This window comes from Mus musculus, chromosome 12, assembly GCF_000001635.26.
Source record: "Mus musculus strain C57BL/6J chromosome 12, GRCm38.p6 C57BL/6J".
Lineage (NCBI taxonomy): Eukaryota > Metazoa > Chordata > Mammalia > Rodentia > Muridae > Mus > Mus musculus.
The window spans coordinates 44,259,366-44,282,005 of NC_000078.6; the positions used below are offsets into that span (position 1 = coordinate 44,259,366).

Genomic DNA, 22,640 nt, shown 5'->3' on the forward strand with positions numbered 1-22,640 from the left:
CTCCCGTTTCTTCTTGGAGGCACTCAGAGCTATGAGTTTCCCTCTTAGAAATGCTTTCATTGTGTCCCATAGGTTTGGGTACGTTGTGGCTTCATTTTCATTAAACTCTAAAAAGTCTTTAATTTCTTTCTTTATTCCTTCCTTGACCAAGGTATCATTGAGAAGAGTGTTGTTCAGTTTCCACGTGAATGTTGGCTTTCCATTATTTATGTTGTTATTGAAGATCAGTCTTAGGCCATGGTGGTCTGATAGGATACATGGGACAATTTCAATATTTTTGTATCTGTTGAGGCCTGTTTTGTGACCAATTATATGGTCAATTTTGGAGAAGGTCCTGTGAGGTGCTGAGAAGAAGGTATATCCTTTTGTTTTAGGATAAAATGTTCTGTAGATATCTGTCAGGTATTTGTTTCATAACTTCTGTTAGTTTCACTGTGTCCCTGTTTAGTTTCTGTTTCCACGATCTGTCCATTGATGAAAGTGGTATGTTGAAGTCTCCCACTATTATTGTGTGAGGTACAACGTGTGCTTTGAGCTTTACTAAGGTGTCTTTAATGAATGTGGCTGCCCTTGCATTTGGAGCGTAGATATTCAGAATTGTGAGTTCCTCTTGGAGGATTTTACCTTTGATGAGTATGAAGTGTCCCTCCTTGTCTTTTTTGATAACTTTGGGTTGGAAGTCGATTTTATCCGATATTAAAATGGCTACTCCAGCTTGTTTCTTCAGACCATTTGCTTGGAAAATTGTTTTCCAGCCTTTCACTCTGAGGTAGTGTCTGCCTTTTTCCCTGAGATGGGTTTCCTGTAAGCAGCAGAATGTTGGGTCCTGTTTGTGTAGCCAGTCTGTTAGTCTATGTCTTTTTATTGGGGAGTTGAGACCATTGATATTAAGAGATATTAAGGAAAAGTAATTGTTGCTTCCTGTTATTTTTGTTGTTAAAGTTGGCATTCTGTTCTTGTGGCTGTCTTCTTTTAGTTTTGTTGAGGGATTATCTTCTTGTTTCTTCTAGGGCGTGGTTCCCGTCCTTGTATTGGTTTTTTCTGTTATTATCCTTTGAAGGGCTGGATTCGTGGAGAGATACGGGTGAATTTAGTTTTGTCGTGGAATACTTTGGTTTCTCCATCTATGGTAATTGAGAGTTTGGCTGGGTATAGTAGTCTGTGCTGGAATTTGTGTTCTCTTAGTGTCTGTATAACATCTGTCCAGGCTCTTCTCGCTTTCATAGTCTCTGGTGAAAAATCTGGTGTAATTCTGATAGGCTTGCCTTTATATGTTACTTGACCTTTTTCCCTTACTGCTTTTAGTATTCTATCTTTATTTAGTGCATTTGATGTTCTGATTATTATGTGTCGGGAGGAATTTCTTTTCTGGTCCAGTCTATTTGGAGTTCTGTAGGCTTCTTGTATGTTCATGGGCATCTCTTTCTTTAGATTTGGGAAGTTTTCTTCAATAATTTTGTTGAAGATGTTTGCTGGTCCTTTGAGTTGAAAATCTTCATTCTCATCCACTCCTATTATCTGTAGGTTTGGTCTTCTCATTGTGTCCTGGATTTCCTGGATGTTTTGAGTTAGGATCTTTTTGCATTTTCCATTTTCTTTGATTGTTGTTCCGATGTTCTCTATGGAATCTTCTGCACCTGAGATTCTCTCTTCCATCTCTTGTATTCTGTTGCTGATGCTGGCATCTATGGTTCCAGATTTCTTTCCTAGGGTTTCTATCTCCAGCGTTGCCTCACTTTGGGTTTTCTTTATTGTGTCTACTTCCCTTTTTAGGTCTAGTATGGTTTTGTTCATTTCTATCACCTGTTTGGATGTGTTTTCCTGTTTTTCTATAAGGACTTCTACCTGTTTGGTTGTGTTTTCCTGTTTTTCTTTAAGGACTTGTAACTCTTTAGCAGTGTTCTCCTGTATTTCTTTAAGTGAGTTATTAAATTCCTTCTTTATGTCCTCTACCATCATTATGAGAAATGCTTTTAAATCCAGGTCTACCTTTTCAGGTGTGTTAGGATGTCCTGGACTGGACGAAGTGGGAATGCTGGGTTCTGATGATGGTGAGTGGTCTTGGTTCCTGTTAGTAGGATTCTTACGTTTACCTTTCGCCATCTGGGAATCTCTGGAGTTAGTTGTTATAGTTGTCTTTGTTTAGAGATTGTTCCTCTGTTGATTTTGTTACCCTCTATCAGCAGGTGTGGGAGACTAGCTCTCTCCTCTGAGTTTCAGTGGTCAGAGCAGTCTCTGCAGGCAAGCTCTCCTCTTTCAGTGAAGGTGCACAGTTATCTGGTGTTTGGATCTCCTCCTGGCTGAAGATGAAGGCCCAAAACAGGATCTTTCCCAGAAGCTGTGTTGCTTTGGCCAGGAAGGTGGCCAGTTGTCTGGAGCCGAAGATGGCGCCGCCTCAGAAGCTCTGTGGCTCTCGCCTGTCCCTGAAACGGCTGGCCTCTGTATTCCACACCGTCACCCGTGCAGCCTGCCCTCCGCGGAGTCCTGGAGCCAAGGAGACTCCCGCTGCCGGGGCCTGAGGCACAGACCTCTCGGGCTGGCGGATCCCTGTGCATTCACCAGGAAGGTGGCCGGTTGTCTCGTCTTATTTCTTTTAAACATTATTTATTTACGTTCCGATCAAGGCTTTCGCTCCCTCTTCTCCTCCCAGTCCCTCCCTCACATTTTCCCTTCTTACCATCATTCCTCAGAAAAGTGGAGGCTTCCCATGGATATCAACCAGCCTTGGCATTTCAAGTTGCAATGAAACTAGGTACATCTTCGATTGAGGCTAGAGAAGGCAGCCCTCTCAGGGGAAAGGGATCCAAAGGCAGGCATTATAGTCAGAGTTAGCAGGTGCTTCTGTGTTAGGAGTCCCACATGAAGACCTAGCTGCACAACTGTTACATTTGTGTAGAGGGACTATAGCTGTCCCATGCATGCTCTCGGGTTGGTAGCTCATCTCTATGAGCCCCTGTGGGCCCAGGTTTGCTGATTCTGTAGTTACTTTTGTTTGTGGTGTCCTTGACTCCTCTGACTCATTCAATCCTTCTTCCCCTCTTCCACGGGATTACCCAAGCTCCACATAATAGTCTCAAGCTTGGCCAGTCATTGGTTTGCCCCTTCTTCAAACTCGGCTGCATCTTTTACCCCTACACATCTTATAGGCAGGACAAATTGTGGGTTTAAAGTTTTGTTCCTCGGTTGGTGTCCCAGTCCCTCCATTGGAAGTCTTGCCTGGTTACAGGAGATGGCTGGTTCAAGCTCCATATCCTCCATTGCTAGGGGTCTTAGCTACTGGGGCACCCTCCTAGATTCCTTGTCCTAGGTTTCTAGCTCATTCCAGAGTTGCTCTCCCCACCTCCCCACCCCATCCAGCCATCCAGTTCTCTCTCCCAGCATGCTTTGCCTCTGTACTTCCCCTACTTCATTCCTCCTATTTTCACCTTCACTCCTACCCCACCCAGCCCCCTCCATCCATCCACTCTCAAAGTTTCATCTAGTTCCTCTTTTCAGAGAGATTCAAGCATTCCCTTGTCCTGCTTGGGTCTTCCTTGTTACTTAGCTTCTTTGGCTCTGTGGTTTGTAACATGAGTATCCTGAAATTAATAACTTCATTTACACTTATAAGTGAGTACATACTGTGTCTTTCTGAGTCTGGGTGACCTCACTCAGGATGATCTTTTCTGGTTCCACCCATTGGCCAGAAATTTTCATAATGTCATTGTTTTTATAGCTGAGTAATAATCCATTGTATAAACGAACCACATTTCCTTTGTCCATTCTTTGACTGAAGGACATCTAGGTTGTTTCCACTTTCGGATGATTCGGAATAAAGCTGCTATGAACATAGTTGAGCAAGTGTTTTTGTGGGATGGCAGAGTTCCTGGGTATATGCTCAGGAGTGGTATAGCTTGTTCTTGAGAAAGATTTATTCCCAATTTTCTGAAAAACCACCAAACTCGTTTCCAGAGTGGCTGTACAAGTTTGTACTCCCACCAGAAAAGGAGGAGTGTTCCCCTTGCTCCACATCCTCCCCATCATGAGCTGTCACTTGAGGTTTTGATCGTAGTCATTCTGACAGATGAAAGATGTCTCAGCATCATTTTTATTTGCCTTTTTCTGACGACTAAGGATGTTAAACATTTCTTTAAGTGCTTCTTGACCATTAGAGATTCCTCTGTTGAGAATTCTTTGTTTAGACCTGTACCCTATTTTTTTAATTGGGTTATTTGGTTTGTTGAGTCCTTTTGACTGTATCCTTTGCCTTTTGGAAGCTTTTCAGTTGCATGAAGTCCCATTTATTAATTGTTGATGTGTTGGTGTTCTGTCTGGAAAGTTTTCTCCTGTGTCAATGCATTCAAGGCTATTCTGCCCTTTCTTTTCTATGAGATTTACAGTATCTAGTTTTATGTTGAGGTCGTTGATCCACTTGTACTAGAATTTTGTGCAGTGTGATAGATATGGATCTATTTGCATTCTTCTACATGCAGATATCCAGTTAGACCGGTACCATTTTTCTGAAGATGCACCCCCTGACCCCCTGCCTAATGTATGGTTTTGGCTTGTTTGTCAAAACTCAAGTGTCGATAGGTGTGTGGATTTACTTCTGGTTCTTGGATTCCATTCCATTGATCAAGCTATGTGTTTTTATGCTAGTACCATCCAGTTTTTATTACTATTGCTCTGTAGAACAGCCTGAAATCAGGGATGGTGATACCTCCAGAAGTTATTTTATTGTATAGGATTAGCGGATGATATGACAAAAGTGACCCCAAAAATTCTACCTGGGAATTCCTACAGCTAATAAATACCTTTAGTAAAGCGTCTGTATACAAAATTAACTCAAAAAAAAAAATCAGTAGCCCTCATATATAACAAGTGATAAATGGGCCAAGAAAGAAATTAGGCAAACAATACCCTGACAATAGTCCCAAATAACTTGCTCTAACCAAGCAAGTGAAAACCCGATATGACAAGAACTTCAAATCTTTGAAGAAACTAAAGAAATCTTCAGAAGATGCAAAGATCTCCCATGTGCATGGATCAGTAGGATTAGTATAGTAAAACTGGCCATCCAACCAAAAGCATTCTACAGATTCAATGCAATTCCTACCACAATTCCAACACAGATCACTTTTTTATTTGACCAAATATCTTTGACTTTCAGGAAAAACAGACCACTACTTTCTACCAACCCAAACATTAAGAATGTTGCAAAGTAACATTTGAAACTTAAGACAGGGATTTTGTGATTTTCGATAACGTGCCTGTCTGATGTTCTCAACAATACATTTTAAAGGTGCCTTGATTTGTCTTTCTTTTGTTCTGTAATTATAAAAACTTCATGAAACTGTCTCTACTTTGGAACATTATATTTGAGACAAATGAATTTCTAAGGCCCTGGGCAGCAGTGTTTGGCTCCAGGATATATTATCTTTTATTTCTTTTGAGGTGGGCTGCTTTTATGTAAACACAGTTCCTTATCAAACTTCTCATAGCCTCCTCCTTCTATCTTTATTTTTAAAATTTATTTATTTTTTTTATATGTGAATACACTATCATTGTCTTCAGACACACAAGAAGAGGACTTCAGAGTCTATTGCAGATGGTTGTGAGCCACCATGTGGTTGCTGGGAATTGAACTCTGGACCTCTGGAAGAGCTGTAAGTGCTCTTAACCACTGAGCCATCTCTCCAGCCCTCCTCTTTATATTTTGAATCTGACCTCTGCTATATCTTTTTTACAGGTATAGGCTCTGTGATTAGACTGGGTCTAGAAGACTTTAATGTTAAGATTCTGTTGCTCAAGATACAGTATCTTGCAGCAGCTCTTTCCCCTCTTAGATACCCACAGGAACACTACTTAGGGCAGTATCTGTGAAGCTTTAGTTAAAAGACTCATAGGTGTCAAGATCTCTCACCTGGGGAATAAATCCACATCAAATATAGTATAAATGGCCATGCATCCTGCCCCTCCCCACACACCCCCAACCCCGCCCAGCCTGCCTCCTTCCTGGGAACCAGAAAGCCTGACTATAGGATTATGTTATAAAGCTACCTTTACCTCAAAATGATGTGAGACCTCAACTTCTACCACAAGGGCCCTCATTTCCATTGAGGAGCCCAAATCATATTGTCTATAGCTTTAATCACTCTTCTATTACTCCTAACAATCTGTCTCAGTGTCCTTCTTGAATCCACATCTGATTACGTACAGGATTCCCATATATAATTAAAGGTATCCCCTACCCCTTTCTTAAAATCTGTGACTTTAATGAGGGATGCAAGGATTCCTTGCCATGCAGCATAATATATTCACAGGCTCCAAGGACTGCTTGTAACAGGACCTCAGACATTAGTAGGCTAAACCTTAGGACAACTGATATCATGTTAGAAACAGCATTCAGGCCTTGAAACCCAGCAATCCAATGCCTGCCAAAAAAGGAATAAAGACCTGGCCCATCTGCCAAAATAGGAACAAAGGTTAAGTCTACATTCTGGGATGTGTCTGGGAAAGTCTGAGCGAAAAATCCCTAACTGTGCCAACCATACTTTTTCACTTCTGTAGTTCTGCTTCGTGCTAAGTGAAATGTGCCAACCAGGATATGGGGTTGTTGTGCATAAAAGGCTAAAAAAAAAAAAAATGCTAAGACACGGAGCTGTACAACTTGGGCAAGTTCCCCATATAGCTGCTGGACTGCAATAAAGACTTTCTTGTCGTCTTTAAGAGTGTTCACGTGGTAGTCTCTGGTAGGCTTACCTCACAAGAGCTTAGACTACACTTTTCAGGACACCATTTCCCTGCCTACCACAGTGACTACCCTAAAATTATTTTTAGGCCTATCTCTTACATAATTTGTGCAAATATCCTGAAGCATGTGGCTTTATTAATTTTGGTCATAATTATTAAGTTTTGTTTGAACAATGAAGAGTCTAAAATGTCCTTTGAGGAAGTTCTATTTTATTTATTTATTTTTTAATTTTTTTCCATTTTTTATTAGGTATTTAGCTCATTTACATTTCAAATGCTATACCAAAAGTCCCCCATACCCACCCACCCCCACTCCCCTACCCACCCACTCCCCCTTTTTGGCCCTGGCGTTCCCCTGTATTGGGGCATATAAAGTTTGCGTGTCCAATGGGCCTCTCTTTCCAGTGATGGCCGACTAGGCCATCTTTTGATACATATGCAGCTAGAGTCAAGAGCTCCGGGGTACTGGTTAGTTCATAATGTTGTTCCACCTATAGGGTTGCAGATCCCTTTAGCTCCTTGGGTACTTTCCTTTGAGGAAGTTCTAATGAGCCAGACTTTAACAGTTAGTAGAAAGAGGGACTATGTACTTAGAGGAGGGAAATACCCAAACAAGATAAAATAACCAATAGCCCTTTGCTTAGAATGAAAGTGTCAAGTACGTGATATGACAGGCATATGTCTGTTTTACATAGGTGAATAGCTAAACAGTTGCTACACTTATCTTTATTCCAAGTGTTAACTGTTTTCTGAAGGCATTACTCTGCTGTTAATATGCAAGGTAATCTACTTTGTACACTACTGAATTTATTTATTTTGGTTGAAATTAAATGATAAAATATTTTTCTTCCCCTAAATTTTATAATATAGAATTGTAGTGTCAATGATTGGACAGGTAATATGTCAGATAAGAAAACAGAAACACAAATACAGCATTATACTTCTGGCCTGTAGGGAAAATGCCAGGATACAAATGAATAAATCACAACCCCGAGCAGTGAGGGCTAGAGGTGAAGCAAGTTTAAGTACAATAAATGGTTTGCTCTATGGGAGCAGGAAGAGTTTCTTGGTTTAAGTACAAATCTGAAGGCTAGGACAGGAGGAAATCTGAGCCAAGAGCATGTACAGAGGCACTAATTATGAAAAGGCTCAATGTTTATGGTAAAATAATGGTGTTTCTGGAAGGTAAAAAATACTGGGCAAGGGGTGAGAAGCCACACAGTTAAAGCTTGTCACATCCCTGTGGTTTACCGAAGAAGTGCTCCTGGCCCAATCTTTCTGCTCTGGGAAAACACATGATCATTTTGCAATTCTGAAAGATAACTTTCCCTGCAGAAGAGACTGGGTTAGAGGTTAGTTACAAACTGTAGAACCAGTTTATGTGAGACTGACATACAGCAAGCTCTACACTAAGGAAAAAGGAGGGCGAGAGCACAGAGCTGAAGAAATTGTAAGAGATGGTAAAGGAAGATCCATTAAGCTTTATTTCTGATTAGAGGTAAAATTACTGACAAGGGAAGGAGAGGAGGAATTGACAGTTGCATGGAAATTTCTAACATAGGAAGAAAATCTGGGTATATTATCTAACTTAAGGAATTACATTATTAAACATTAGAAACAAAGGGAGAAGGCATGGTGAGTTACTGACTGCTTGACCAAGATTTAGTTAGGTTCCTTTTATGACTTTTCACAGTACCTGTCATCTTTTGGCCTCTGCCTTGGACCTATCTAAGTCCAGTGTTAGGAGGAATCGTCTAAGTTGATATGAAATTAATCCCCACTCTTGGTATCTGGTCATTCTCATCTTCTCTCACCAAGAATCTGCTTCTTTTCAGCAAGAATGTCTGTTACCTTTGACGTGATGTCATTTCTTAGTAATCTTCCATCCAATGACCACCCCCTTTGCCTACTGTTCTAAACTCTACTCTTTGTTGTGTCAGAACCTGGAGCTGACAGCTCACTATGGTAATAGTTCTGACCTTCTACCATTTCAATAGTGTCAGGGTATTTTAATATTAGTAAATTAATAATAAAAAAATCAAGAGCTAAAGTTATTTCCAAGCCTTTCTTAATTTTTGGAGTACATATTTGAGCTGTTGTGAGGCTATTTAACAGCTAATACACTGCTAGGGTTTACCAGACAGTATGGTAGACACAACCCAATATCATGTGTTAACCAAATGCCTAGTATGCTCATTTACTCTTTTTTCTTTTTTTTCTTTAATTTTTAGGGGAAAGAAACGTCAAGGTCTCCTCATGTAGCCTGCTCTCGCCTCGAGTTTATAGGCCTACTACATTTTTTACCTTTGTAATGTTTAACCTCTGTAATCCAAAGCCCCTTAATTAAAAACTGTCAGTGAATCTGGCAGCACATGTAATGCCCTTCCTAAAGGGCTTTACAATCATTTTCATTTTAAGGGCTGGCCCTCTGCTACTCTTGAAGGTGAACACTGAGGTCCTAATCTGATGGTCTAGTTAACTAGATAGCACTAGACCTGTGGCGGGTTGTAGTTTGCCTCCCTGGTATACAAAAATTTCAACGTGTTGATTACAAGACCATCAAAGGGGTAGTACACGCTAACTCCCACAAGATGGTATATGACAAAGAGCTTTTAAGTTGACAGACCCCGTAGCTGTTCTAGAAACAAAGAGGAGGTATCACCACAGCAGGATCACAGGGTCCAGCCAGGCTGCTCACATCCAGGCTGCGGTTAAAGCGGTTCCCTGGAACCTAGGCAACACAGCGCGCGCAGAGTCTTCTGGCACGCTCAGCCCAGCTGAACTTATTTCTGAACTATTGGTAACCCGCAAGCAAGCAACCAGGCACTCTACTCTGAGACAGCGCTGAGATTAAAAGCCATTGATCTCCGCCTAACCGTCACAACAGATCATAAAAGTAGCACTTGCCCCTTCCGAAGCGGTGCCTCTCCCAAGCACTCAGCTCCAACAAACTCCCCGCCCCTCCCTCTCTCCACAGCCACGCCCTATTACGTAGGCTTAGGAGGGCAGAAGGCAGAAAAACAGGCCCTAGAGCTTGCGTCACTTCCGCTGGGGGCGGGGCGTAGCGGTGGGTGGTGCTGGTCACGCCAGTGTTTGGGGTCCGGGCGCCGCAGCTGCGAGCAGGCCGGGCGGGCCGATGCGGACCTCAGAGCTGGCGGGAGGCGAGTGGCGGCCGCGGCGCCCGTGACTACTGCCTGCGTCCCGGTGAGTGGCCGGAAGGCGGCGGGGTGGCAGGTGGCCTCCGTGGCGTGGGCGCTTCGCCGGGCTCTCCCGCGGGCGTTTCGGAGGCCCGATACGCAGGCCTCGGGGTCCTGGCGGGCGCTTGGCCCCGACGCCCCGATGCCGCGGGCGTGGCCGCCGGGTGTTTTGGTTGGTTGCGCCCCGCCCCCGCCGGTGGTCCCGCCCAGCCCCTCTCTGCAGTGGCACGCCGGGTCCTGAATGGGCTGTTCTCTGGCAGATCACTGGAGACGCGACGTTTTCTCTGATCTACCTCGACCTTGACTGGGCAGCGTGTGCTTTGTGTTTTGGTGGCTGGATATTTTTACTTCTCAGCGATTTGCTTTTTCTTCCCGTCCTATCCCAGTGCGCTGTTGCTTAAGCAGAACCAGATGCGCGTCCCTTTTAAAAGATGAAAAAAACTGTATGAGTCAGCAGGTTGCAGAGCCTCTTGTCACTGTCATTTCTGTCATGATGCTGGGGGCGGGGCGGGGGGTGGTACGACCAGTTTTCACGCCCATTACAGCAATAACTTTAAAGAAAAGTGACCTTCAAGGAATATCTTAGGAGATAGATGTGACATAAGCGGCTATCCTAGAATGCATTTAAAATTACCATTTTCATTTCCAAGTTGTATTATGGACCGAATTCCTGATTGTCAAAAATATATTTCAGGTTCTCAAGGCGGTTCATTACCACAAGGAAATGGGAAGAATGTTTTTAAAAAGTGAGGATTATTATAAAAGTACATAAGAGTGAATTGAAAAGCTTATGTTTTAGTGAAGCAGTCAGTTGTACCAAATTCCATATAGCTATTTTGTGAAATTCGGTATGCATATTAGATGAATCTCCAATATAAAGACCTCGCTTCATAGTTTTTGCTAATTGTTCTATTCTCTATCTTGTTTTGTATTTCTCCATCTAATTTTAAAATCTTGGTAACAGTGGCCCTCTTCATAATGATGTCAGATTAGTGAAAAGGTCAGCTGCACTAGTCTATATTAATACATCCATACTTTCCCATGCAGAATTGATACAAGAACAGTCTGTACTTGAAGTTGTTTTTTTCAGCCAGTAAAGATGGGATTTGTTACTTTATTTGGGGCACATAACGTTTGTGCAAAGGTCAGAGCTAGACTCTTGTTTCACCTCCAGTTCCAACTCACTCCCAATCGCTTGTATTTTATTCGGTTTACTATCCTTTGCTTTTAAGAGGATCCTTTCCTTCAGTGCTTCCTGGTTTGCTTGAGTGCTTTTCTTCCTGTTCCTAACTTTGGGTACCACTCAAAGTTCTATCCACATTGTTCTCCTCAAAACAAATTTAACTTTTTGAAACCAAAGTCATACATAAATATCCTGAAATGTCAAGGAAATTATAGGGTGCATTTATTTGTAGCTGAGCATTTTAAAAAAGAAAGAAGCTTATTTTTGTTAAGTCCTGGGTATCCAAATACTGCAGGCCATCTCATTTGGCCTTGAGGGTCCAGTTGTTATTGTGTTGCATTTTGTCATACATAAATGTAGTCTCTCTATTTCTATTTCAGTGCCCTGTCATTACTGCATTCTGTAAATATGGAAGAAAATATAGTTTCTTCTATGTTAAGCTGACCCCTTTCCAGGTCTTTCATATTCACAAGTGGCATTTTCACTCCATGTCTGATTTGAAAACTTAAGAGTTTTCTTGACAACTTCTCCTTAACAAGTCCTGTTTTTTTTTTTTAATTATTTTTGTCTTTAATATGTGTAGATGTATGTGTGTGTTTATAGTTAATGAAGTCATGAGTGCAAGTGCCTGCAGAAACAGAAAGAAGATGTCAGATCTCCTGGGAAGTGCAGACAGTTGTGAGCTGGCAGCTGAAAGGAGCCTAATCTGGGTTCTGGGATCCAAGCTCCAGGCTTCTGGAAGAAGAGTACACACTCTTAACCACTGAACTATCACTTTCTTTTGTAACTTTTTTTGTCTCTTCAAAATGTGGTTCACAGTAGAGCTCACTTCTACGTTCTTACACTGTTACTGTATTCAGACCCTTGTTGCCTGTTTGGCTGCATTATTGCAGTTGTCAAATGACATACTCTGTATATTCATTCTACACCTAGCATTTCCCTTCATCTCACAATGTCTGTTAGATAAAATTCCATTCCTTGCCCTAGAGTAGAACTAAGTCTCCCTTTCTGCTTAACACCTGCACTGTGCTGATACATAGCCCTCCTCCTTCTAGCTCTGTCCCCAGGTCACAGCACTCTTCACCTTTTCATTCTTTTTCCTACTTTTTTTTTTTTTTTTTTTTTTTTTTTTTTTTTTTTTTTTTTTTTTTTTGGTTTTTCGAGACAGGGTTTCTCTGTATAGCCCTGGCTGTCCTGGAACTCACTTTGTAGACCAGGCTGGCCTCGAACTCAGAAATCCGCCTGCCTCTGCCTCCCGAGTGCTGGGATTAAAGGCGTGCGCCACCACGCCCGGCCTTTTTCCTACTTTTGCTGTAACTTTTGTTGTGGTTGACTTTCCCCTCAAAACATTTTCAGTGCACTTTCTTTTTCTTTTCTTTCTTTTTTAGATATTATTATTACTATTGATTTGTATGTGTGTGGGAGTGCACAAGCTAAGGTGCATGTGTAGAGGTCAGTGGACAACTTGGAATTCGTTTTCTCTTTCCATCCAGTAGGTACTGGGGATTGAACTCAGGTCATCAGGTTTGATAGTAAGCACCTTTACCAGTTGAGCTATCCTCCCTCTCTCTCTCTCTCTCTCTCTCTCTCTCTCTCTTTCTTTCTTTGTTGAGTTATTTATTCATTTTATATCCTGAACACTGCACCCCTTCCTCCTGGTCCTCCCTCACAAGTCTCTTCTCCCACCTCCCTCTCCCCTTCTTTTCGGAGAGAGGAGGAGGCCCTTTGGGTATCACCCCATCATTGCACATCAAGACACAACAGCTTCTTATGCAGGAAAATAAAGGAACAATTGCTTTCCATGTTGATACATGATATGCCAGACTAATTCCAATGTGGATACATGATATCCAGGACATTTCTGAATGCTGACAAGTTCCTTGCAGATACAAGATAACCTGGACTTCATGACATTTATGTACCAAATATTGAGGACTGCTCCTTTTTTTAATCAATTAATTTATTTTTTATTAGATATTTTCTTTAAATAGATTTCAAATGCTATCCCGAAAGTTCCCTATACACTCCGTCCGCCCTGCTCCCCTACCCACCCACTCCCGCTTCTTGGCCCTGGCGTTCCCCTGTACTGGGGCATATAAAGTTTGCAACACCAAGGGGCCTCTCTTCCCAGTGATGGCCAACTAGGCCATCTTCTGGTACATAATGCAGCTAGAGACACGAGCTCTGGGGGTACTGGTTAGTTCATATTGTTGTTCCACCTATAGGGTTGTAGACCCCTTCAGCTCCTTGGGTACCTGACATTTGTTTAGTAGCAGGAAAGCTTTTTGCTCATTTCTGTGTTAAGTAATTGTTGCTTGATAGTTGTGGTTTCTGGTACCTATAATTAGAATCTCTCATTTTGTTTACAAAATTGTTTTTCTGTAATGTTCTCCATTTTGGGGGCTTTATATTCTGTTTATTGATGCCAAATTGATAGGTATATGTAATTGATTATTTTTTTTAAACTTTTAAACGCATTTTATGTTTAGTGTGTGTGTGTGTGTGTGTGAGAGAGAGAGAGAGAGACAGAGAGAGCGAGAGAATATGTGTGTGTGTGTGTGTGTGTGGGTGTGTGTGGGTGTGTGTGTGTGAGTGAATGAATGAATGTGAGTGTGAAGATGTCTCAGGGATTGGTTCTTTCCACTATGAGTTTCTGGGATTGAACCTGACCAGTTTGCATGGCAATTGCCTTTACCCGCTGAGCAAGATCACTGGCCTTAGATGATTGTGTCTTTTTGGAAAGAACCAATGCAGACTGTATAAGCATAGTCTAGACTTGCATTGCTTTCTTTTCTTCCTTAGTCTTGGACTGATCATAGTGAATCTTCTATGCTTTCAACCAACTTGAGTATAAAAAGCCCATTCTATCACCAAAGTGTTGCTTGCTTTTTCTTCTGTCTAGAATTTTCTTAAGATTCTCGGAAGACTTCATTTCCTCACTTCTCTCAAAGAGCCCCTAGAATGCCAAAGTTTCAGTTCTTCTGATTGTCCCATCTAATTGTGCCCTTCCTTTACGACTTTAATTCTATTAAAGTCGTAAAGGCACTATTGTGATCACTAACTAACTAATATGTATCTTTTTGCTAATTTGTCTAGACTGTCTGAAGTTGAGTAAGGTTACTGTCTAGTTCCCTTTTTATCCCATGCAAGGTGTTTCCCTTCAATCTGCCATAGAAGGCTTTTATTTTTTGTTTTTGCTTTTTGTGTTTGATTTTTTGAGACAGGGTTCCTCTGTGTAGCCCTGGCTGTCCTGAAACTCACTCTGTAGACCAGGCTGGCCTTGAACTCAGAAATCCACCTGCCTCTGCCGCCCAAGTGCTGGGATTAAAGGCGTGTGTTATTACTGCCTGGCCGGAAGGCTTTTTTTTTCTCCACTATTTAGGATATCATCATTCCCAAACTTCTCTTAATCCTTATCAGTAGGTTATAGGTATATTTCAGAGCTAGTGTGTAGTCAGGAGTATTAATTTTTAACATTTTAGAAGTCTTCTTTACTCTTTATTCTTAGTTTTTCTTTTTGCCTCTAGTATTTTCATTCTTCCTGTTAACTTTGGACATTTTAGCTTTTTTTTTGTTTTGTTTTGTTTTTTTGTTTTTGTTTTTCGAGACAGGGTTTCTCTGTATAGTCCTGGCTCTCCTGGAACTCACTTTGTAGACCAGGCTGGCCTCGAACTCAGAAATCCACCTGCCTCTGCCGCCCAAGTTCTGGGACCAAAGGCGTGCACCACCACCGCCTGGCCTTACTTCATTTTATGCTATTTCTAAAGCTTGGTTGCACATTTTCCTATTGGCTGTTTGTGCAGATCTTCTCTTTAGGTGATAGTTCATTACATGGCTTGTTTTGTAATCTTTCTGAGTTAATGTTCAGTGGTGGTTGTCCATTGCCTAACATTGGTGACTTTGCCTTGGAGATTTAGTTGTCTTTTCTGGAATTCCACATAATTAACTAGCTCCTACTAGAATTTGTTTACATAGGACAGCAGTGCTGTGATGGTAATTAGACAGTAGATACTGATCTTAAGCATGGCTTCTGTTTATGCTGGTTTATGTAGATGGAACCCAGGGCTTTCTGCTTGCTAGGTAAGTAAGTATTCTGCCAGTAGAACTACATTCCCAGTCCACAGCATGACTTCTTATCTACAGGTATTTTATCAGGTGTGGTGGAAGTTGCCAGTTTTATGCTAACTACACATAATTACATTCACTGCAAGTCCTGAGAAACACAGAAGAGCGGGCCAAGAAGGCAGGCAGGCTTGTGTCCTTTGTGTCCTTCCTCTATACAGGTGAATGTATTAAAATATGATTTTAGTTCAGACTTTTCCTCCCTTTGCATAGAGTTTGCAAAACGGTTGTTTTGATTTTCTCAGCATAATTCTCTGCTGCTCCCTTATATAAGCTACATCCTGAGTAAAACTGCTTGTTGTATGCTTTTTGAGTGTGTGTGTGTGTGTGTGACTTAGTCAGGGTTTCTATTCCTGTACAAAACATCATGACCAAGAAGTAAGTTGGGGAGGAAAAGGGTTTATTCGGCTTACACTTTTACATTGCTGTTCATTACCAAAGAAGGTCAGGACTGGAACTCAAACAGGTCAGGAAGCAGGAGCTGATGCAAGGCCATGGAGGGATGTTACTGGCTTGCTTCCCCTGGCTTGCTCAGCTTGCTCTCTTACAGAACCCAAGACTACCAGCCCAGAGATGGCACCACCCACAATGGGCCTTAATCACCAGCTAAGAAAATGTCCCACAGCTGGATCTCAGGGAGGCATTTCCCCAGCTGAAGCTCCTTTCTCTGTGTCAACACACAGAAGCAGCCAGCACAGCGTGTGCGCGTGTGTGTATGAACATTACTTAGAATTCTCTCCTCGTCTTTACATGTGAGTTTCTTTTTAATTTGCATTTTTTTGTTTGTTTGTTTTTTTCTTTTCTTTTTCGAGACAGGGTTTCTCTGTATAGCCCAGGCTATCCTGGAACTCACTTTGTAGCCCAGGCTGGCCTCGAACTCAGAAATCCGCCTCTGCCTCCCGAGTGCTGGGATTAAAGGCGTGCGCCACCACGCCCCACACAGTTTTACTGTTTTAACCAAGCATTTGAGATGATTCCATTGTTTTTCTTTCCTAGCATTTTATCCTAGACTTAAAAGTCTACATTTATTTATTGTGTGTGTGTGCATGCAATAGCACATGGAGGTCAGAGGACAGCTTTGTGAGTCAGTTCTCTCCTTCCACCACATAGGTTCTGGGGACTCAGACGCAGTGAGTGCTTTCATCTACTCAGCCATCTCACCAGCCCTCAGCCGTATGTTAAGGGAAAACAATTATAGTTGCTCTTAGAGTTTGCAATGTACAATAGCTAATCTAAATGCAGTTTGAAATAACACCGTGTGGTAACATGAGTAACATACAATAACAGAGTAACCCTAGTTCTTTCCTCCTTTCCCTAGTATCCTCACTATTCACTTAACCGGCAAATGAACATTGAGCCAATTTTTTTAGTCCATATTAATCATGTAAAGTTGGGATTTTTATTGTGACATTCTTATGTGTTTATATAACCCTTCACCACCACCACCACCACCACCACCACCCTTCCCCCATGGCTCTTGTCTTAGGATCCTCTAGCTTCCCCTAACCCCCCTTGTCCTGGTCCCCTGTCTTTTCTGTAATAGTTTCCCTTTTACTTTTATGGCACGGTACTCTCACCACCCAGATTTGACCATGAGAGAAAACCTGTGATACTTTTCTGGGACTGGGTTATTTTGCCTAACATGGCATCAACCAGTTCCATGTATTTCCATCAGATGACCTTATTCTGTTTTGCTTTATGGATGAATAATACTCCATTGTGTGTCTGTATACTACATTGTACCTGGGCTGCTTTCCATAACTTGGGTATTGTAAATAAGAAAAGCAGAACAGAAAACCCTGGAAAGTGAAGGCAGCTTCTAACTCTGGTTTTTGAAGAGACTACCTCTATTTTCTTTCAGTGATTTCCAGTTTTCAGTACGTTAAGGGCTTTGATTCTACGATTCTATTTTGAGTTTTTATGTTTCAAGCTTCTTTTTTTTTTTTTTTTAAGAATTTTTTTTTTATGGGCATGGATGTTTTGTCTGCATGTATGTCTGTGTGAGGATGCTAAACCCTGAAACTGGGGTACAGACAGTTGTGAGCTGCCATGTGGGTACTGGGAATTGAACCCGGGTCCTCTGGAAAAACAACCATTGCTCTAATTGCTGAGTCATCTCTAGCTCCACAAGTTTGCATATATGTATATCCAGACTTTAAAATACATTTACTTACTTGTTTGTGTGGGAGGGTTGGTATACATGTGGTGGTCAACAGAGAGTTAGTTGGAGTCCATTCTTCCCTTTTACCACGTGAGACCACGGTATTGAACTCGTGTTATTATGGTTGGTAGCAAGTGCCTTTGCTCACTGAGCCATTTCATCCCCTTATATCCCCTTTTTCTAGCAGTGTTTGCTACAGAGGTTGTCTTTCAACATGTATTTTTGGCCCCTTACTCAAGAATCAGAGTTTATTTCTTGACCCTCTGTCCTGTTCCATCTATTCTTAAGTCTGTTTTATGCTAATACTATGTTTTTGTTACAGCTCTAGAGTCCATCTTAGAAGCAAATACTGTTATGTCTCCAGTATTGTTCCTTTGCCCAGAATTAATTTGGCCCACGATTACTATTTTGAATTTTAGGATTATTTTTCTACTTCCATAAAGAATATCATTGGTGGGGATGCATTGAATATATATATATATATATATATATATATATATATATGGCTTTTAGTAATATGGGCATTTTAGTTATTGATTCTGCTACTTTATGACTATGGGAGGTCCTACCTTAACAGTATTTTAATTTCTTTTTTTCTTCAGTATTTTATCTTTTTCATGGTAGAGGTCTATTATATGCATTGTTTTACTTCTAGGTATTTTATTTGTAGTTGGTGGCTATTGTGAATGGAATTAATTTCCTTTTTTTTCTTAGCAAGTTCATTATTGGTGCATAGAAAAGCTACTAATTAGTGATAAAAGTTTATAAACTTTAATCAAGGAAGCTGAGAGACTTAGATGCCTAAGCTTAGCATTACTACAGAGTGGGTTCAAGGTCACCCTGTAGAATTTAATGAGAACCTATCAAAGTAAAATAAAAAGCAGCTTGAACATAAATCTCAGTGGTAAAGAGCTTGCTTAGTATGCAAGAAACTCTAGGTTCAATATCCAGTACTAAGAGAAAGGGCAGGTGGAAGACTGAAGAATAGAGGAAGGTAAGGTGAAGGAGAGTGGAGGCAGGCAAGCTCTTGGTCTTTGTAGGATCATTTGGTATTCCAGTACTTTGTTGAATTTATCTTATCAGATCTAAGAGTTTTCTGGTGATGAGTTTTAAGGTAATCTAAGTATAAGATCATGTCATATACAAAAAAAGTAATTTGACTTTTCATTTTCCTATTTCTTATTTTTACATCATTGTGCTAAGATTTCAGATAACACACTGAATAAGAGAGGTAAAGGTAGATCTCCTCTGATTGCAAATTCTAAAGGGATGCTTTTAGTGTTCCCTATTCAATATGATGTTGGCTATACATTGTGTTGTATAAACTGTATTATATTGCGGTTTAATCCTTCCATAGTTAGTTACGTCAAGACTTTTCTAATGAAAGGACATTGAATTTTGTCAAAGGCTGACTTGTGTGTGTATGGTGGTTACATGAATTGTTCCAGAGTTTATTTTTATGCTATATTACATTTACTGAATTGTCTATGTTGAGCCATCCTTGCATCCTTCACTTCAGTGAAGCCAGCATGATCGGATTTATGATCTGTTTAATGTATTGCTTAAGTTGCTTCATGGGATTTTACTAAAGTGTTTTGCATCTATATTTGCCAAGAATATTGGTCTATAGTTTTACTTTTTGTTTTGTCCAGATTTGGTTGTGGTATCAAGTTTCTACTGGCTTTGTAGAATGATTTTGGAAGTTCCTTCCTTTTCTATTTTATATGCTGTTTTGATAGAGCTTGTGTTGGTATGGTAGATTTGACCATGAACCTGTCCAGTCCTGAGCTTTTCTTGTTTGGGAAAAATTTTAATCCAGCTTTATTCCCATTGTTTCTTATTGACCTGTTTAGGTTTTTCTTCTTCTTTTTTTTTTCCTGGTATTCTCTTGATTCAGTTTTTGTAAGCCATCTAGAAATTTATCCATTTCTTTTAGATTTTCTTATTGATTGCAATATGATTTTTTAAATTAGGTGTTTTCTTCATTTACATTTCAGATGCTATTCCAAAAGTCCCCATACCCTCCCCCCCCACCTCCTTACCCACCCACTCCCACTTCTGCAATATGATTTTTAAAAATAATAGTTTATAATCTTCTGGATTTTAGTGGGTTTGTTGTAATAGGGCTATTACATGGGAAGTATTTTTGCCTCTGGTTTTAGTAACCCTCATTCTTTGTCTGTTGGTTACTTTGCCTGAGTCCTTATCAGCTCTGTTTTCTTTTCAATGAATCAGTTCTTAGTTCATTGATCTTTTTGTTCTTTTTGTTGCTATTTTGTTGATTTCAGTTCTGCTCTTAATATTTTTCCCAGTAATTTTCCTGTTGGCATCTTGTTTTTCTAAGATCTTGAGGTATATTTCTGAGTTATTTGTTATTGTTCTGATTTCTGAATGTGGGCATTCATAGGTATGTACTTAACTCTTTAAACTGACTATGCTATATTCTATATGTTATGGTAAATTGAGTTTTCATTTTCATTTGCTTATATGAATTGATCCGTCCACCTTCTTTGAGGTCCCAGTAATAATTGAAAATGTGTCAGATCCTCTGAAACTGGAGTTACAGGTAGTAATACGCTGCCATGAAGGTGCTGGGAATTGAACCTGGGTCCTCTGGAAGAACAGCTAGTGTCTGTCCTTGACCACTTCTCCAGACTCCATAAAATTATTTTGTTGCTACTTCATAACTGTAATTTTGCAACTGTTAGGAATTATAATGTAAATATCTATGTTTTGCAGTGGTCTTTTGTTAAAACAGGTGGAGAACCTCTGTTTTAGAGACTTGGTTTTATGTAGTTCTGGTTTCCCTGAACTCCTTGTGTAGCTAAGGATGACTGAAAATTTCTGATCTTCATGCTTTCATCTCTTGAGGACTGGGGTTACAGATATGCACTGTTGTGTCCAGTTTTTACAGTGCTAGGGATTGAACTTGGGACTTTATTCATGTTAGGCAATCATTTTATCACCTGAGTTTCAGTCCCAGTTTCTTAGTGTTGATTATTATTGTTACTATTATTATTAAGCATTAAGACAATCTATATTACATTCGGGGTTTTTAAAAATAACTTATTATTTGTATTTTTGACAATGTCATTTGTGTATAAAGTATATTCTGATTATTGTAACTACACACTCTCTCCCTAAACTGCCTCCCATTCTTGTTATACCACCCGCGCGCACACACACACACACACACACACACACACACACACACACACCGCTTTAGAGAAACCTAGTAAGTTCATGGATTTAGACCTGTCATTGGAACCTGATGGGCTTCTCAGTATGTACACAACTGAAGATAAGAACTGCTTCCCACTCTCCGAAAGACCAAATAAGCAGCTGAAAAAGTCAGATGCAGATATCTGTACTCATTAGGGAAGGCTGAAAGAAGCTGAGGAGAAGGGTGATCCTATAGGAGGACCAGCAGTCTTAATTAATCTGGACCCCCCAAGATCTTTCAAACACTGGACCACCAAACAGACAGCATATACCAGCTGATATGAGGCCCCTAACACTCATACAGTAGAGGACTTCCAGGTCTGTGTTCATTCAGAGAAGATGACTCACCTAACCCTCAAGAGACTTGCAGCCCGAGGGAGTTTAGAGGTCAGAAGGGGTGGAGGGTAGGGGCATCCATGAGGAGATGGGGTGTGGTGGGGAGGAGGCATGGGATGTAGAGCAGTTAGAGGGTGGGAGGGGAGGGCCGTGGAATGGAATATGGAGTGTGAAAAATGAACTACAAATTAATTAAAATTATAAATTACAAATTAAATTTTTTAAAAAAAGTTAAAAAAAAAATCAAAAAACCTGCTTCCCTCCAATCCATAAGTAGCCAGTAGTTCAGCAGGGATGGGCAGAGCCCTGTAAGTCCCTCCCTTGTCTGTGATTGACTATTGATAAATTTAATCTTGTCAGTCAGGCCATGACTGTTGGCTGCACTCTGTACAAAAGGCAGCATTCTCCAGTCCTTTCCCTACTGTTAGGAACAAAACTCTTTCTTGCTCTCTGTGATGATCCCTAAGACTATAGGTAGAACAAAAGTCTTGTTGACTCAAGCCGTCACATTCTCAGTACCTTTGTTCATTGAACTGTTCTCTGCACTGCTCATGGCAAAGAGAAGCTTCTCTGACTAAGGCTGGGAAACTAGTAATATAAAATGCCTTCATATTTTCTAATGAATATACTAATGTTCTAGGCCCCGCTTGCCATCACTGGTCACAACAGCAAGTCTCCTTTCTAACCTGCACCACTTTACTCATTCTCTTCCTCCCAGGAGAGAGCAGTAATTTGCTGGGTCCCTCAGTTATTCAAAGGAACAAATGCATTAATTTCCTAACCCATTAGTAACAGTGGATAGCACTCACACTTTTCCCAGTTACTACCACCTATGCTTAGTAGTAGAAATTAATTCTTTGTCCTTGCATATACTTTGTGAGATATGTTTGAGGTATTTCTGTAGTCCACATTTTTAGCTAGTTAAAAGGATAAAATACCTGCTTAGGCTTTGTTGTTGTTGTTCAGTGGGTCTCACCCTGTATTCCAGGCTGCCTATAACCATGAAGTTCATACTAGTCTTGAATTTGTGATTTTCCTGCCTAAGCCTTCTGAGAGTTGAGGTTGCAGGCATGTGCCACCAAACCTGGTCAAAATATGTTTTAATTGATCTTTCTTGACTTATAAATATTTCTTATCAATGTACTATTTTATTTTTCAATGAATGGCCTACTTTATCTTTCTTGTTTATTTGAGGTTATTCCTTCTTAGATATGTTTTTCTCTATTATAGTGATGAACCACTTGCAAGCTGCCACACACAGTCTAATCTGGTGTGTATGTGTGTATAGGCTAAAAGTCAGCATCGAATGTCTTCTTTTGTCACTGTTGTTTTTTGAAACAGGTCTCTCACCTAACCACTGGCTTAGCACTGGGTAGACAGGGAGCAGTGAGCACCTGGAGTTCTCCCGTCTCTGCCCCACCTCCATGGGCGTGGTTAGCTTACATGTATAACTTGGGTCTTAATGTTTGCACAGCAATCACATTAGCCACTGGGTTTTCACCACCCATTACCTTGATTTAATGAGCCATTTACTAGATAGGGGAACTTAGGAAGCCTCTTTAATGAGCAGTTATTACTAGATTATGGGAGGTAGTCTTGACATGGCCATTTCTTGCTTTAAGCTGGAAGTTCTTTAGTAACCCGTGTATAGCCCCCAACACGTCATACCATGTTCACTGTGGACTGA

At 40.7% G+C, this 22,640-nt stretch overlaps 1 protein-coding gene across 2 annotated transcripts in view; it reads left to right on the top strand.

The window, feature by feature from the left end:
- Window positions 1-9,766: 9,766 nt before the first annotated feature.
- Pnpla8 (patatin-like phospholipase domain containing 8) overlaps window positions 9,767-22,640 on the top strand; it is a 46,805-nt gene continuing 33,931 nt past the window's right edge. The window contains exon 1 of one of the 2 annotated variants that reach the window (XM_006516174.4): window positions 9,767-9,936. The gene's annotated coding sequence lies outside the window, so the exon portion shown is untranslated. The remainder of the gene's footprint in view (window positions 9,937-22,640) is intronic. The other variant, NM_026164.2, reaches the window with a different exon arrangement.